Source organism: Balearica regulorum, chromosome Z (assembly GCF_011004875.1).
Source record: "Balearica regulorum gibbericeps isolate bBalReg1 chromosome Z, bBalReg1.pri, whole genome shotgun sequence".
Taxonomy (NCBI): domain Eukaryota; kingdom Metazoa; phylum Chordata; class Aves; order Gruiformes; family Gruidae; genus Balearica; species Balearica regulorum.
The window spans coordinates 76,201,590-76,219,454 of NC_046220.1; the positions used below are offsets into that span (position 1 = coordinate 76,201,590).

General features: G+C 55.3%; 1 protein-coding gene across 3 annotated transcripts in view; it reads left to right on the forward strand.

Annotated features, from left to right (window-relative positions):
* The first annotated feature begins 3,736 nt into the window (after nt 1–3,736).
* ATOSB (atos homolog B) overlaps nt 3,737–17,865 on the forward strand; it is a 40,784-nt gene continuing 26,655 nt past the window's right edge. For 2 of the 3 annotated variants that reach the window (XM_075740323.1, XM_075740325.1), the window contains exons 1-2: nt 3,737–3,802; nt 8,900–8,991. The gene's annotated coding sequence lies outside the window, so the exon portion shown is untranslated. Of the gene's footprint in view, nt 3,803–4,744; nt 4,918–8,899; nt 8,992–17,865 lie in introns of those variants that run through there. The other variant, XM_075740324.1, reaches the window with a different exon arrangement.

The window sequence follows — 17,865 nt, forward strand, 5'->3', positions numbered from 1 at the left end:
CCAGCCCATCTTCCCCAGGGGCATCCCCCAGCTCCAGCATGGCACCGTAAGGCACTGGGGTCCATCCCCTCCTTCAGACCAGCTGTGGGGAAAGAGAGGCAGGGTTTGGCCTCACTCTCCTCCATTGCTAACCATGGGGAGGACGATAAGTATGAAAACCCCAGGAGGCAGCACTGCAGGAGCCGATGTCTCCCCATAGCACGCAGAGGGCTGAGGCTGCGCGAGAGACAGAAAACCCAAAGCCCTTTTGTGGCAGCCTGACAAAGAGATGCCTGCACAGCACACTATTAAGAGGGGAAGTGACACCCAACGCTCCTCTCACACACCTGCCCCTTGGGCTTTCTCCATCTCCTCTGCCAGCTGGGATGAAGCCATGAGTCACTGCGGGGCGCCCGGTCCAGCCCTGCTGCCACTCCGCACCCCGCCAGCCCGGCCCGGCTTGCCAGGGGCCCCCGAGCAACGTGACAGCTGATTTCCACCAGCTTTCTCCGAGGACCTTTTAAAATTCCCTGCAATCTCTCCCTGGCAGGGCTCCAGGTCTTTCCAGGCTTGTTTCTGCACTCAGGTCCTTTATTGCTTTACCTACACGGACTTGGATTGGGTGTGTGTAGCGTGGGCCAGCCTGCCCACGCAGGCAGCGTGTGGGTGATGCAGGGGTGGCATCACCCCTATGGAGGCACTTCTTGCCCCATCAGGTCTGGAAGATGATGTGTGTATTTTTCGAAGGCACTTTTGTGATTGCGAAACCTGCCCACGCCAACAAAACGAGCATGTGCATGGGGACGTCACCCTTCCATGGTAAAAACTATTCAATTAAATTAAAACTGCAGCAGGAGCCTTACTGGTGTCAGCTCCTCAGCCTGCTGGAGCTCGGCACCCGACAGCCTCTCTAGAGGGAGCAGCCATCCTGGCAAACAGGCTGAGCAGCCCCAGCCCGCGGCCGGCTGGTCGGGGCAGCGCTGGCAGCTCCGGGAGGGAGCTAACCCATCGGTGAACTCACCGGTGGCACCCAGTCACCTCACCAGCACACCCTTCAAAGGGAAGCCCCGCAGGCAGCAGAGCTCATCACGGAAGGACATCATTCCATCGCGCCACTGCCCGGGACACCTCATCTTCCTGGGGAAACACCCTCCTCCCGGCCCTCCTGGCCAGCAAGCCTCTGGAAGGTGGCCAGCCATGGTGCAGTGCACTGCCTAATATGTTTAAACCTCCCTGCTTGCCTTCACAGACCCTCGTGAAGTCCTTTGTGGGTCCCCAGGGTTGGCAGGCAGTGGATGAAGCCCACTCCCCGGCAAGCCTTGGGTGGGCTTGTCCCTCTGCCAGGCAGTGGTACGGCTCGTGCAGTAACTTCCCCCCCCCCTCCCCCGCCATCCTCTCCAAGCCTCTGGAGGTTTTCCAGATGCTCTCTGAAACACCACCACCACCACCACCATCTTCTGCCTGCGTTACTGTTCCCCGTCAAATGGCCACGATTGAGGCCCTTGCCCTGTGCCCAGGAGGAGCGGGAGCACCCTCACCCCACCCAGGCTGTTAAAAGGAGGTTTTACGTCCTGTTTCTGGAACGAGAACATGTTTTAAAAATCAGTGGAGGTTGCTAAGGGACAGTGTGCTCAGCAGGGACATCGCTCGCAAACCCTCAGCACTCAAAAACGGGAGGTAAATAACTTGGGATATTATTAATCCTTCGCTGCCCACACAATAAACAGAAATGTATTATTCTTGTCAAGGACAAAGGAACCCATATTTCCCCGCAGCCGAGGAGCTGAACCAGCAAATCTTTTGGATTCAGCTCCATGGCGGGTTCAGCTGTGACTGAAGTTGTTCCAGTTCAGTTCCCGTTCAGGCCAATAATGGTTCGTTAACCATTTGTTAACCCTGAACTAATTTCTGCCGGTTTAAGCTGGAAAACACAGCCTGTGGAAGTGGCTGCATGATGAGGACCGAGCCATTTTCAGTCCATCTCTGGATTCCACAACCTCTGCTCCCATCCCGGTTGGACACCGCAGCTTCTCACCAGCTCGGCGGAGCTCACGCATGGGGCCAAAGTGCAGAAAAGCTAAATATTGCCCTGGGAGCGTGTAGGAAACCCATGTTGTGAGGGACGAGCAGGGGCACGGGGGAACTGAGTTTCTGGGCTCTTCCTCCCTGAAACCAGCATCTGCACATGTGTAGTTTAAGGCAGCGGCTCCTAAACCACTATGAGCACCAGAGGATGACATGTTCCAGTCATCTCGCTCAGAAATTAAAATGCTTTGTATATTGAATACACTTTAACGGCCCACAACATGATTCCAGGACCAGCCAGGGGACGTTTAACAAGAAATCTACAACAACAGGCAGACGCCCCAGGAGGACACGAGGTCCCATGTTGGCAGCCGCTCCACGGCCACATAGCAGCGCGTCGGAGCTGCCACGTGTCTCTGCAGAAAAGCCCATGGAGGAGAGGGGTGCGAAGGGACCGTCCGTCCTGCTCCTCCCTGCACACAGCTACTCCTGGAGAATGCCCGGCGTAGCTTTGTCCATGATGGAGCCTCCAAAAATAATGACCCCCCGGAGGCGAGGGGGGCGTGGGGGGCCCGGCAGCTGGTGCGCTGCCGGTTCACATCCAGCTCGCTGCACGCTAGCACCGTCAGAAGACGAGATCTTGGTTATATTTATCATTTGACGGTACCAGTCCCCACTATTTTTAGAGCAGCGTTGCAGCTGCAGCGCGCCGAGGAGCGAGGTGAGTCGGCCGGGGGCTGGTTTTACTCAGCTTCACCCAAAACTGCTGAAGTCACGGCGTGTCTTCCCGGACCCGAACGGCCCACGGGCAGGCCGCTGGGCTCCGGGCTGGTGGGTCCTGCCAGGGCCCGGCCGGTGGGTGGCAGACAGAGCCGCGGTGCCCCACGGAGGTTCCCGGGGACAGCTGCCTCCCCATCCCCCCCCCCCCCCGCGGGTCCCGCACCCACGGCACTGCCTGCACCCGCTGGGCCCGTGGGGCGCCGGCGCCAGCCGTGGGGTGGGGGACACCGGGTGGTCCCACTCGGGACATGGCCCCTGGGGCGGGGGGCACCGCGGGGGGAGGCCACGCCCGTGGGAACGGCGGGAGAGGGGGCGGGAAACCGGGACACGCAGCAGCATGCATGGGGGGCTGGGGGAGGGTTTCTGCGGGGATGGGACATGCCACGCCCCTGGGTGTGTCCGTGGGGTGGGGCACGCGGCGCCCGTGGGTCGTGGGGGGGTGCGTGCCCGTGGGGCTGTGACACGGTGTGCCCGTGGGGCGGGGAGGGGCCGTGCCTGCGGGGTGGGACACGCCACGTCCGTGGTGCCTGGCGGGGGGTGCCCGTGGGGCCGGGACGCGTCGCGCCCGTGGGGCCGTGTCCGGGCCCAACACCCCCCCCCCACCCACGGCGGGCCGGGGTCGGGCCGGAGGTTAAAGGTCAACGTGGCCGCGGGGCAGAGGCGAAGGGTCACGGCGATGGCAGCCCCCCCACCCCAGCGCTGAGTCAGGCCCCGCCCCTGCCGCCGGCGACCAATGAGAAGCCGCTGTGCCTGGGACCGCCCCTTCCCCGCTGTCATCACACATCCGCACGTGGAGGAGGTGGAGCGAGGGTGGGATTTCGATGCAGAACGTCACCACCTCTCCGTCCGCTCATTGGTCGCGCGGCCCTACCGCTCACCTCGCCCCGCGCCGTGCCCCGCCCAGAGCACCAATCAGCGCGGGGAGGCGGGCGCGGGGGGCGCGTCCCCACCGGCACCCGGAAGGAGCGGACGGAGCCGCGCAGCAGTCGGGACCGCGGCGGCGGCGGAGGGGGCGCTGGTGGGTCCGGCGGGGCTGCGGCGGGCAGGGCCGGGGGGAGCCGGGGGGAGCACGGAGCAGAACCGGGCACCGGGGGGGAGGCGGGCCGCCTGCCTGTCCGGCGCGGGAGGGGCTTATGCGCCCCGGAAGGTTCGGGGGGTGGGGGGACGCTGGGGCCGGGGGTCCCGACCGGGGTGGCGAGCGAGAGCTGGGGGGGCCGCGGGCGGTTAGTACCGCGGGGGCCGTGACCTGGATGGGGGTTGTGAGCCGGTGGGGCCGTCAGCGGGGGGGCTGTACCCGGGAGCGCTGGGACCGGCGGGGGGGCCTGGGGCCGGGGAAGCTGTGGCAGGAGGTGCCGGGGGGGTGGGGGGGGCAGGCGGCGGTGTGATGGCAGAGCGGCTCTGGGGGGCTGTGGCAGGGGGGCTCTGTCGTCGTCTCCCCCCGCTGCCGGGTTTCGGTGCCTGGGGGGGGGGGGGGGGGGGCTGTGGCCTCGGGGGGGGGGGAGGGTCTGGCGGAGGCAGGTCGGGGGGGACACGGCGGGGCTGTGAGCGGGGCTGCTGCCCAGGAGGGGCGCGCTGTGGCGGTGCAGGCTGTGCTTGGGGGGTGCCCCCCATCCTGGCTCCCAGCCCCCGCCGAGGCCCCGGCAGCTCCTGAAGGTTGTGGCCTCCCCTTCCCCCCCCCCGGGTCTCGCCCACCACGGCCACGTCCTTTCCGCCGTGACATGGGCAGGGACAGCCTGTCCACGGCTGTGCCGGCAGGATGGGGCCTCCTCCTCCAGGGCATCGGCTCAGACCCAGCCCCGGCTGGGCCCGGCTGGCTGTTCTTGTGTCCCCCCCGGACACCCGTGTCCGAGGGACCCGTGGCGATGGGGCCGTGCCAAAGGCCCAGACCTGCCGCGCCGTGGCCCGGCCGGCCAGCACCACCGAGACGCGGCTCATCCAGCGCCTGCTTGGCCGGCACCTGCCCCGTGGGTAGATCGCAACCTTCAGCGTGGGGCTGCGAAAACAGCGCTGGAGCGGATGTGAACCCCGGCATCCGCGGCGAGAGGCCTGCTGCCCTCTGGTGACAGCCACCACGGGCGGAAGGACCCACGGAGGGGGGCACTTACCCACCCGAAATCAGCAGCTGGAGACCTGGTGGGGTTTGCAAAGCGTTTTGCTGTGGCCGAGGCACCTGATTTCTACAGAAACTACAGAGGTGGTGGCAGCGGTTCTCTTGGCAGTCCCGGATGTGATGTTTAGGCAGAGGGGATGGGAGCTGGGGCTGGGGGCTTCCTCGCAACCTACCTGTGAACGTGACCCATCTGCTGCCATGTACAAGGGGCACAGACTTATCTCTGGGGTTTCCAGACTACTTTTTTTTTTTTTTTTTTTTAAGGAAGGAGCGTGGAGTTTGCCGTTGCTGTGCAAAGTGTATGGTAGAGGAATGCTGTGCTGTGTCTCAGAGTATTTTAAAAGTCACTTCTACTTATTGCCTTTTTAAAAAGCATTGCACAAGCAAAGATCTGGTTATGGCCCTGTCTTCCTCTGCCTGAGTTTTGTCCATTAGCCTTAGCAAAGAGGGGAAGTTGGGACCTTGTGGAGAGGGTAGCAGGATTGAAGCCTGACACAAAGGAGAGTCTTGGCAAACTTGGTAACACATGCAGAAGGTGAACAAGGTCTGGCAGGTGAAACCGGAGAAAACTCCCAATGTGACAGTACTAGAGTTACTTTTGGCTGGGCTCTGCTTTAGAAAGGGGTTGAGAACTGGGAGAATTAAGTCATCCTGTAAAACCTCGTCACCGCCTTATTTCACAGCAGCAATTCACATCGTGCGGGTCTTGGCGTGAGTGAGTGGCGGGGCCCTGGTTCGAACTACATGTCCCAGCATGCAGCTCCCTCTGTGCAGCCCAGCCGCCCGCTTGGGCATCGTGGCAGGCTGGGATCTGCAGCCTCCTGGCAGCTCTGCCTGCACTGAGGGCAAGGGCGGCGGTGGGAGCTGGGTGGGCAGGGAGGTTAGTTCAGGGTTTGGATCAGAGTGGGATGCTGCTGTAATGATGCCTCTTGCAGAGGAGACAGCACCTGCGTTTGCTTCACCTGCAGCAGCTGCTCCCATAATGTTTTACCGGGTTTCTGCTGACTCTCATGGGGCCCGAGCATGTCCCTTCCCGTGGACCCCAGGGTGGCCAGGACGTGTGGGGACGGCAGAGCCCTCCTGTCACCCCAGTCACAGAGCTGGCGTCTGTGAGGAGCTGGGCTTCTGGGGCAAGGTCTGGCCTGCAGAGCAGGAAGGGAAGTTCCCTCCCTGGGTTTGAGGAATTTCTGTGCTGCAGGCCTTCCTCCTTGCTGTCTGCTACCAGCTGCTTGCCCTGGAACGTTTCTGCATGGCTGTCCTGAGTAGCAGAGGGCAGAGATGCCCAGACCTTCCTCACTGCTTCTGAGTCTGAGGGTGGTTCAAGGGGATAGTTACTGATGTGACTCTTGAAAGTCAATGACTCTTGACTCTTCCTGAGGCCTTTACCTGCCCTTATTGCTCTGGGCCTGCCCACGCTTGTCCCCTTCTAGATTCGGTAGGCACCATTGTGTGCTGTGTGGAAATGCACAGTGCCTGGGGGCCAGGACACCTCCTGGATGCTGAACAAGAAAACATGTCATTGGTAGATATGTGACCACAGATGTGCAAGGAAAAAGTGAAGCCGTATTGGTTAGAAAAGTGGTGTCCTCAGCACACTGTCAATGGAGCTGTAATCAAATTATCAGAGGCTTCCATGGCTGGAGGAATTAATGAGTCGGGTTTGAAGCAGGACAGGTACGAAGGGCAACACAGGAAAAACCCCGAAGGGAGCCATTTGTACATTAACAGATGGCTTGAGGAGGGTGTTGTTGAGGGTTACTTGGCAGTGAGAGTCTTCTGTGGGAGGGTTTTGCCTGGTGCCTCACCACCGCACATTGTTGCCAGGGTCCCCCTTCCTCCAGCAGGTTCTGTGGGTCCCTGCATCCTGGTAATGCCATCATGTGTTTCTGATCCTTCTGTCTGCAGTGCCTTGCAGCTCCCTGGACCCTGTTTTCAGACCAGCTCTCTTCCTTTGTTTTACCATTTTATTTTTGCTTGTGAGCAAGAAGAAGAAGAAAACCTCTAGAGAACTTGATTTCACAAAGTTTGAGGTTTGCTTTAAAAACTAGGTTTTTTCAACTAGGAAGTGCCCTTGTAAATCTTCATCCTTCCTCTGCCTTTGCTCCTCTCTTTTATAGTCTCGCTTGCTCAGCCCTGTGAATACCCAGCTGCCAATTAACATGTTTTCCCCCCGTTTTTGTCAGTGTCCTCAGCTGGTTATGAATCCTGAATGAAGAGCAGCTGAGCTCACATGCTCTGCATTTCACAGAGCTTTTTCAGGACTGGCCGGTGGTTTGCAGTCATACTCGTCTGTGTGGCGGTCTGGACAACCCCCCAGCCAAGCAGTGTGATGGCTGAACAATACTTGGATGGGAAACCTTCAAAGGAGTCCTGTGTACTGCAAAAAGTGCAGTTGGTGATTCAGCTGGAAGTGCTTTTTAGTAACGAATCCATGTCGCGGGCCAGGGCTGATGTCAATGCTGTGATTCTTCTTGTTCGAAGAGAAGAAAGATGCAAAGCCCTTTATGCAAGAGTTGAGGTGATAATCCAGATCTCCCGGCCTCAGTCCATTTGGGGTAATTGCATCCTTCCTGGAGAGTGTTTTCAACCTGTCCCTGTCGGATCGCCATCGCTTCCTGTGCTGCAGCAGTATGTGGGTGGCAGTACTTCAGCCATGTCCAAAGCAATTCTTGTCACTGCTCAGGCTTAGAGCCTTTCGAGCCTTCTCTGAAAGATGATATGGTAGAGCAGGGAATTGGTGGAGGGTTGTAAATATATCTGTATTTACATATACACATGGTACACTTACTGGGGCTTGTTTTGCTTTTAAGTTCTCCAAAAACAAAGCCCTGGTGACTAGCTGGCACAGCTTCCAGGTGGGATTTCTCCTGGGAGGCCAGTGCAGCTTGACCTTTTGGCTATGTAGGCGATATCAAGCAGAAATGACTGTTTTAGGGACCGGTGCACCAGTAAGCTCATGTAGGGATGCCTCCCCGCATCATGATGTAAAGGCTGTGCTTCTGGGGGACCGGCAGTGTGGCTGCCCACAGTGCTCTGCTTGCTGCTGCTGTGGCTCTGGTCAGAGCTGGGTTGCACTGCCAGTGGTACTGTAGGGTGGTTGCCCATGCGGGAGGGCGGGCTGGGGAGTGAGAACTGAACCTAAGCAGCTTTTGCTCATCGTGCTTGCAGCCAGGCGAATGTCCGACCTGATTTTGGGGAGGCTGATGTTATTCCAGTTTTCAGGATATGCTGGGCATGACGACCTAGCCCCCACACGGTGTGACCTCCAGTAGTCTAATTACAGCACTGGGAGCCTGGGGAGGAGTCTTAAACAACGTCATTGTGACAGTGTTGGCAGGCCTCTTGGAGATTTCTATTAAGCAGTTGTCGTTTTCCCCCTTTGCTGTAGCCTGGGAAACGCTGCGGCGTTGGATTTGGCTTGGTCTGTTTGGGTTGTTGGGAGCGGTGTCTCCCTGCAGCAGAGTTTGGCTCTCCCTGCTCTGGCTCTGCGTCCCTGTGGGGTGGTTTAGTGGGTGGCCTGCGGGGACCATAGCCAGAGCCTGTTTGTGAAGCTAAACCGTATGCCAGCGCACCCACTTGAGCTCTGGCAAAGCCTGTGTGGTGGAGCAACGTACGGCTGCGCGGGTGGCGAAGGACAAAGCCGAGGGCGCAGAAAGGACTTCGCTTCCCACCAAAATACGGGGAAGGGGGATGGTGGCAGCAACCTTAGCAGCCCTCTCTGGGGAACCAGCTGTGCCCCCACCCGGAGTCACGCAGGGTACCAGGCTGATAACCGGAACCCCAGGAGGGCGTCAGGGCTGTAGCTGGAGGGGCAGCCTCAGCACTGGTAGCAGACATGGCAGGAGCTGCTGGGGTGCTCGGGGTCTCTCACTTCTGCACATAGGCCACAAATTCGCTTAGCTTGGACAAGCCATTACTGCACGCCCAGCGTTCAGAAGGTCTTCTTGTGTGGGCACGGTATTTCCCAGCTGAGCTGAATGTGTGTCTGTGCACTTGTTTTTCCAGGTGACCCAAGATAGCTGGAACAAGCAACCCGAAGACCACACTGCAGCTGCTGTGAGAGCTGCCTTTCCCGTCTGCTTCAGCCCTACACCAAGGTTAGCAACCATTCAATCATCACGGGTTTCTCTTCCTTCACTAGGGCTGTGTGAAAAGCTGGGGAACCCTGTGCTCTCCTCATTTTAGCCTGTAGGGACAGCTCTGTAGAGTGGGTGTCACCCAGGTGAAGTATTCCCACAGCCCAGGCTTGCTGGGAGCTCCTGCCTCCCACCTTGCTCGGTGTGGTGAAGAGAGCCTGGATGCATGCAACCAGTGCTAGTAAGACCCTTGAACCCTGTAGACAGTTGTCAGGAGCTGAAGGGCAGTGTGTATTCAACCCTTGTGAACTTGCAGTCTGTGCTGCTTGCTGCACTCGTCCTTTTGCATACCAGCAGTATTGAACAGGAGCATTTCCCAGCTGCTGGTCTCTGCTGCTTGCTGTCCTTTACCTGAACAAATAGAGCTGAGACTTCACCCAGAGCTTGTGGCAGACATGATCCTTCTTTCTGTCAGAACCAGTTGAGCTCTGTCTTGCATTTTTGCAGAATTTTGTCTATCGAGGAGGCCCTTGGCCGTGGTGTATGAGCCTTAGAGTGACAGTGAAGTGTTTCAGGAGGACTGGTAGTCTTTGTATTGCCCCATCAAGAAATATGAAGGTCAAGCCCTTGCTCTGAGTAACCAGCAGGCTGAGATGGCCGTGGACTTCCCATCCCTGTGCGTGCATGGTTGTGTGCCTGCCTGGGATCCAGCAGTGCCCGCCCTGCCTGCACAGTGTGCTCTCCCTGGGAAGGGAGCCCTCATCGGCACTGTGCCTCTGGGAGGGCAAACCGAGCCCTTCTCTCACCCCAGAGCTCAAGTACAACTCGGGCAGGAGAGGTTACATGGGGAAGCCGCTGTTTAGGATGCCTGGCTGCTGAGGCTGTGTGGCCCTTCCTCTGAAGTGTCTGCCAGGGAAGTTTGGGGCCAGTCCAGAGACAGTTGGACACTGGGCCTCAGGCCATCGTGTCCGTTAGCCTGATGCTGAAGTGGTACCCACAGCGAGTGATTCACCTGGGAAATCAAAAAACAGGAAGGAAGAACTCCTTTGCTTGTGTCAGTGTTGTGTACTGTGGACTCTCAACCACCCAACGTGGTGGCAGCAAAGCAGCCCCTTTATCCAGTTGAGTTGTGGCAATTGCTAATACCTGCTCCATGCTGAGATCTGGTATCTCTCTTAGTGATGGAAGAGAGACATGGTAGCTGGCTAAAACCACAGAAAAGGTTTGCCCTTGGTTCTGCTGGAGCTGCTTACAGGTTCCAGTCCACCAAGCTCACAGCATCCTCTCAGGGCTCTCCTGCCTTTTGACAAGAGGCATTTTAACACAAGACTCGCCATGTTGGATCCACTTTTCTCATACCACACACACCCCCACTCGCCTTGCTGACCGAGTAGCTTGATAATTCCAGGCACAGTAAATTTCCAGCATATGTGTAATGCAGCATCTTCTCACATTACTTGGTCCTAGCATGAATCTCTTCTCTCTGGTTTAAATATTGTGTAACCCAGGTGATATCAGTGAACTTATATTCAGGCTGAATTAACCATGTTAGTTCAGTATAGCACAGCCGGCAGTAATCTGGAAGCCCGTACAGCTTGCAGACCCTTGGACAGACTTACAATGCCTTTGTCAGGAATGGGATGGAACGCTTTTCTGGCAAACTCAAAGACCCAGCAAAGTTGGGGTTGTATCTTCAACAGAAAGTGGTCAGTCTAATGTCCTTCATGTGTGGCACGTGTGGCCTGCCATTGCCCCTTGGTCTGACCAGCTGATCTAGGAGGAGGTCTTCTTTCCGATGGAAATCCCAAGAAAATGCTGTGCTCCCCAGCCCTCTCCCTGCCCGCCTCTTTCAGAGACAGGGCCCTAGGTTCTGTGTGAATATTGACACTGGAGTTATGCGAGGAATCCTCTCTGCCCTACCATATCTGTTCCATGTAGGTTGGGCATTCAAAGATCCTGTTCATGGGAGTGTTGGGACAGCTGGATCCCTGTTTGGTCCTTGCTGCTCCCAAGAATGGAGCAGACGATCATCTGCTGAGGCTAATTTTAGGTCTCTGAACATTGCCGGTGTCCCTCTGAGTTCCTATTTGTGTGCGATCTTGTGCCTCCCTGCTAAGTGCTATGTGAGAGTCCTGTATCCTCATGTGTGAAGGTTTTCCTGGGGCATAGCGTCCCAGGGATTAGGAAGAACTTTGAATTGCTCACTTACCTAAAGTGTTTAAACCATATCAGGTGTATGTGTGACCACTTTTTTTAGCCCTGGCACCAAGCAACCTTTGGACCTTGCTTTGTGGATGCCTACACATTGTGTGGTGGAAAGTGGGGCTGCAGTCAAAAATGCAGCATCTCTCCTGTTCGCAGCAGTCAGTTCCTGTTGTCTTGGGTGGGTGCATGTGGTGCAGAAAACAGTCTTCATGAAGCCTCTGGGTGTGGAAATAGTGCAAGGCCCACAGCTGAGTGAGATGAGATCTCAGCTTTTGCCCTCTCTGTGCAGTTGGATGGCTGCTTGGCATCTGCCACCAGCATCATCCAGCGCAGCACAGGGTGAGGCCTCTCAGCCTCTCCCTTGTTTGTACACCCAAGACTTTTGGCCTCTCTGCACTTCTTGATTTCCACCTGCTCAGGTGATTTTTTTTTTTTCAGCAGCACTAAGCTTAGTGCTGAGCTTTGCTAAGTTTCGTGTTGAGGCAAGATGTGGCTCTGCAGTTTTGACCCATCTTTATTTTTAGCCCATGTAAGACATGGTTGATGGTATCAGAAGGAAGTTGCATGGTCTCCTGAGCTCTGTGACTCATCCTGGATCAGGACCGAGGTTTCACGAGCTTCTACTGTAACCGTCAAGTAATGTAACTAGTTGTAGTGGGCCCTACTAGATCTGGGGAAAGGCAGAGTGGGGAGGGAAGCAGAGCTTTTAGAAGTTCTTTTTTGATCCATTATTTTGAGTTGTTAAATTCATTCATTGACAGATATTGGCAGGTATCATGCCTGAGCGTGTTTCAGCAGGGTTCTTTGTCTTCCCCTTGCATCTTGTGCCCCTGTGGGAGAGGTGAAAGGGAGAGCAGCTCTGCTTACACACTGGGTTGTGTAACTGTTCAGCAGCACGTAGCAACGGTAGACAGAGTTTTTAGGACAGGGAGTGAAGCAGGATCCTGTTCTCCAGTTCAAGCCACAGTGAGGTTCAGTGCAGCAGAACAGAACTGCCTGAAGTGGAAGTGGACTGGGACTGGAGAGCAGAGACTTAGGACATGCCTGCCAGGCTGCAGCAAGAAGAGTCTGGGACCTCCATCTCCATCAAATCTGGTGCTGCCACAAGGTAGAAAGAGCTCATGGGGCTTTCTGACCTGCAGGCAGCAATGTTGGGCTGGGCTGGGCAGGGGTTGGATGTTACCACCATGGAGCAGGCAGTGTGGGACAGGTGGTGATGTTAAAGCATCCCTGCCTGCCACAGCACAATATGGGGTGCAGATAGAGGGGCCTCTGCACCCCTGGTCTGGCTGCCTGGCTCTCCTGCGTTGTGCCTTGGGATCGGGCATGGTGGGGTGTGTGATGCATCTGGGTCTGGAGTAGGCATCTTCCCTGCAAAGCAGGTGGGGATGACAGCTTGTGGGGGTGGGCTTCCACCTCTGCCCACTGTCCTTCCTTGGGGTGACGAACGGCCCTTTAGGAGCATGTTGAGGCTTGTGGATGTTGTGCAGTAGGCTTTATGTGTGGGGCAGTGGGGAGGGGACAGCAAGGCTTAGGGGAGCAGAGACAAAGGAGGGAGGCAGGGGGGCATGCTTGGGGCGATTGCTATGGCAACTAGCCGCTGGCAGCACTGCTGCACCGTGCTTTCCGCAACACAAGGCGGAGGAGCAGCCAGGGCAAATGTGCAACCTGCCGCAGCCCTCAATGCAGCTTTGTCCCAGCTGTGCCACGGGCTCGGTTCCTGCGTGATAATCTGATGTCCGGAGCCATTCTCCTTGGGCAGCAGCCTCTGGGTGGCTGGCCAGGGATGTTTTGTCCATTTTCTCCCCTCTTTCACCCCTTGCTGGGGAACAGGCAGGCAGCTCCTGTTTGCAGACCTGTTCTGTTTAAAGCCTCGAGTTGCAGAGCAGGCCCAGCCAGAAAGAAACCAATCTCCTGAGGCCTCTCACTGTACCTCGGAGGAAAGCAAGTCATTCTGCTGCCCTTGCTTATCCTCAGTTAATCAATGTAAGTGGCTCCAGCCATGCCTGCATCTTCCCAGGCCCTGTGTCTTGCCGTCCACCTCGCACAGCCAGTTTGCCTTGCTCTGGCATATCTGTACTCTGATGGAGAGCAGATGCTATAGGGAGCCCTCTGATACGGTGTGAGACCATCCTCTGGGGCAGGTGAAGGAGAGGTCAGGAAGCCAGCTCCAGCCTGGGCATAATGTGAGTGTGACTGAGACCTGACCTGTCATCTGTGATGTGCCTAAAGCCCTGGGTGCAAACCAGGGGGAAGGGACCAGCTGGCAGCAAGTACAACTTGCCCATCTCAACATGGATGGCTGTGTGAGCTGTAAACCTCTCTCATTACACCTCTCAAAGGTCACAGTGAGGTACAATGCCCTGCCCGCAGCTCTGTGCACAGCCCAGAATGAGAGGGGAAGGAGCCTGCCCCACCTTTGGAGGATGCTCTGAGGTCGGATGTGTGGGGCTGCCATGGGGTGGCACATGCTGCTGTAGTGCCTGTCACCAGAGTTCGTGTGGGACTAGGATGTTCAGGCAAAACTAGGGGGAAAGGATGCCAGTCTGTGAGCTGCCCAAATAGTCCTGCGCTCACAGATGTCGTGATCCTTGCCTAGGCTGTGACCCCCTCCATCCGCTCTGAACCAGGCCACAAAGCCTCAGAAATTCCCCTGAAAACGATTTCACCATTTCCAATCTGCCATAGTGTCCATCTCTGATTTAGCGTGATTATAAGATCTGTATAGACTGCCCAATGCTGTCCAGTGCTACAGTTCCAGTCATCTTAAAACTCCCAAATAGGCTAGAGTTGTTTGTAGAATGTCCCCTGGACTCCAGACTGTAGTGTTCCCAGGGGAGAGCAAACAACGAGGTGGAACCTGGAACGTGGAGCCTCTGGGAAATCAGTGTGCCACAGAGAAGCGGAACCTGCTTCTGACGGGTTCATTCCCTTGTCAGAGGGGAGCGGCTTGCTCTGTGCTGGCAGCTGGAGCTTCCGTCCCATGGAAGAAGCTGGGACAGGACACTGGTACCTGACGCTGAAGGCAATTTCAGATCAGCTGCTTGAGCACCGCTCTTCACATATGTGACCTTCAGCACTTGGCGCAAGAATTGGCATTGCAATGTATTACGGGTGTGGATGATGGTGGACCATGGTCAGAATCCATTGAACCAAACCACAGTTCCTTCTGACCCCACTTTCACAGCCTTTTGCTTCTGATCTGTCCTCTGGACTGAGGCCCCATGTGCTATGACATATCGTAGAGTGGAGGCAGAACCCAGCAGATAAGGTTCTGGGTTATGCCTGCATGTTGGGGTGTGAATTGCCAGTTTCTAGGGCAGAGGGTGTTTTCTCTTTTGCCATTTGTACAGCAGCTCGCGTGCCAAGATCCTTGCCCAAGACTCAAGCTCCTGGGCGCTGTGACCTGGTGAGTTATAACTGTGTCATCTTTGAAGTGCTGCTCCCTCTTTTGCTGTCTTGCCTGTTCGTACTACGCATTTTTAAGCACAGCACAAAGGATCAGAAAAGCCTAAAGGCGGTAGGGTCATATAGTCTGCCCATGATTTGGGAGGAGCTAAGAGAGGCAGTGCTGGAATAAGCTCTTAGGGAGAGACAGCCAAGAGAGATTTCCTCCTGGCTGAGCTGCGGGTGCTGAAGTTCAGTAAGTACTGTGTGGGTTACGTACTGTGTGGGTTATGTGCTGCTGCACTTTGCTGCTGCCATCGCCTTAGGCAAGTCTGGGACATGCACACCTACTAGTAGTCAGATGGGGACACCATCCTGAGAGTGTCACTCTGAAAAAATGGACCAGTGTCTTTTTGGACATCAGGAACAACCTTAATGCTGCTGCTGTGGAAAGAGTGCTGGGGATTTCAGCAGAGAGGTGGTGGATCATTGGGACTAAGAGGAAACTTTGACTTGGTGGGTGTTTCTACCTGCATTCCCTAAATTGTGAGAAGATAGTCAAGCCCAGTAGTGCTGTACAGATTGCCCTGTCCGAAAGATGTGTGAAAGATAGCTTACTGGAGCCAACTCTTTGCTCAACTCGGACCTGCGGAAAATGCCTAGACTCTGTGCACTGAGGTTTTTTTACTGCCAGTCAGCAGTGCTGTAGCTGTGCAGACAGCACATAGCTTAGACAGGTTAGCACAGTCACTTGAGGCCTTTCTATACCAGTGTTTGCATTACTGATGAGATTAGCATAGCTGGGGGGTGGTGCACAAAGAGGGTCCTCTCTGCAGTGGCTACCAGCAAAATAAAGCAGTTATGGCATCAAGTAGCAGGTCCGAGCTCTGCTTTCATTTCATCTTCTAGGAGGAGAAGCAGCTAAATATATGAGAAGTTTTTGAGGAACTAGAATATTCTCAGGCTTTTTGTCTGGATCTGGTCTGCTGACTTCTCCCCTGGGCTGACAGTCTGGGATCTTAAGGTATTTGCAATGATCTGTCCTGGCCATGTGATAGATCTGGATAGAGAGAACACAAAAATCGGTGGCATCAATCTGCCACCCTGAAAGTGCTCCTCTTGCTGCTGTGTCTGTTCCCTGTAACCAAAGGGTTGTTTAGATTTGTTGAGGAAACAGACTTATAGCTCCACTCTGTCTCCTGTGCAGCTATCTCTCTGGCAGCTCGGTAGGAATGATTTATTATAGATTACAGCTCTGTTTAATTATGTTTTCCTACAATATCATACTTTTAGAGTAACTGAGCAAAACCAGTGGTGTTTCCGGAGGAAGGCTGCTATCAGAGGCCAGCCCTGTAGTAGAGGCTGGAAGCAAGGAGGAACAGTTTACCAGGAAATGCCTGTGTTCATGCGCTGGTCGCTTTTGGGAAGGAAAAGGCCTCTCACCCTTGAAAGTTTTCTTATTACATGACTCTGAATGTTGCTGGTGGAGCTGCACCAGTGTAAGCAGTAGTGAGAATGCTGCCCTCCAGAGCCTGGGAAAGGTCTCACCAAAGTTGTGATCTGGAATAAAAGACAAATTCTATGCTTAAGTGAACCTCCCAGTGGATTTTTTGGAGTGTTTTTTGGTTTGGGTTTTGGGTTGTTGGGGTTTTTTTGAGGTTTTTTTGGTTGGTGCTGTTGGTTTGGACTTTTTTTTTTTTGCTAACAAAAAGAAAAGGTATTGCTTGTGCAAATCTGCGTAAGAAAGAAGCGGAGTGAGCTTGCCTGAAACTCGATACATCTCAGATGTGTGTTAACAGAGAAATGAAAAGATTGTGCCATGAAGTGATAGGGGATAATGAGTTTAATCTATTATTATGTTGTCCTGGGAGACGGAGCAGGGGCAAGGGTATTGGCATGACAACACCATGAAATACCACCTGAACATGCTTCCTCGGGGAGGGATGAAATGGTCTGTTTTCAGAGAGTCCCCAGAAAGGTAGAGCAAGGCAACCAAGAGGCACAACCCTGGGGAAAAGGAGATTTACAGATGAGCAGTGCATAATAGCTGTGCATTTTCTGCAGTTTGGGCTCTGCTTTCCCATTCAGTGGCCCAACTGAACTGGGCAGGCAATGCTGGGCTCTTAACCTCATTGAGATCTTGAGAAATGCAGTAAAGAAACCGTAACTTTAATAACGTTAGTGAGATGTCTGACCCGGAGCCTGAATGAACTAATCTTTATCTTTAGCTTCTCTGCCTTCAAGGTAGGTAGATGGGTGGTGATTTGCTATTGCACCAGACATAGAGATGTTAAAGGATGCTGATGTGGGTGAACGCTGCTGTGCACCTGGTCCTGGAAAGCTTAACTGGTAAGCAGGCCTTCAAAAGAGTTTTCGGAGGCATGTGGTGAAAACAGAGAGGCTCAGGTGAGTACCTGGAAACTTTGCTCCTAGAGCTGGACCAGAGAATCCAAGTTTTTACCAAACACACAAATCTTTGAAAGTAAAGAATGCAACAACCCGCTCTCAAGGAAGCATCCAGTCCCCTCCCAGCCTTTTGGGAGCCAGGGCACTATTCTGGTTTCTAATGCTCTAGCTGGGTCTTTTTGTCGTCATTGTTGTTCCTATGTGGTAGTAACCTTCTTTTTTGAGCCATGCTAAGTTACATGCATCTGGTGCAGAGCCCTGCATGTCCCTGTCCCCTCTGGTGCCAGAGAGCATGTGGGTCATTCTGCAGGGCCAGATGTAGCCCAGCAGAGCTGGTTGCAGTCTGTATGGCCAGCAGTAGAGTGGGGCCAACTTCTGCTTCAACAGAGGAGGCTCATAATCCAGATATCGCATGTCCTGCACTGAGCAGCTATCTTTATCACTCCCCATTGCTGGGGTTTTCAGAGGTATCAGTACCATCCTGTGCCTGGTGCTGGGGACTGCCCACCCACTCTCCTTCCTCTGGGCAGGGACAGCATGCTGTAAGTCAGTTTCCCTGTGGCCTGAGGAGCAGGGAAGGGTGGAGTGGGACCGGAAAGGGGCAGAGGGGAAGTTACAACAGCTGGTAGGAAATGGCGTTTTGGGGTGCTGCAAGGTGGCCCAACCCCATCCTGTCTGCTGAGGTGGTGTTTTGGGGCGCAGTGGTGCAAACCTGCTCTGTTTTCCATGGAACTGGCATTTTGAGGTGCTGCATGGCAGCTCTGTTCCATCCCAGCTGCAGAACTGGCATTTTTGGGTGCTGTAAAGCAGCCCTTGCTCCATACTGCCTTCTCCTGTGCCAAGGATCGTGCTGGTGCAGGGAGGGCTGGCTGTACCTTCCATCCCCTCTGCATTCCC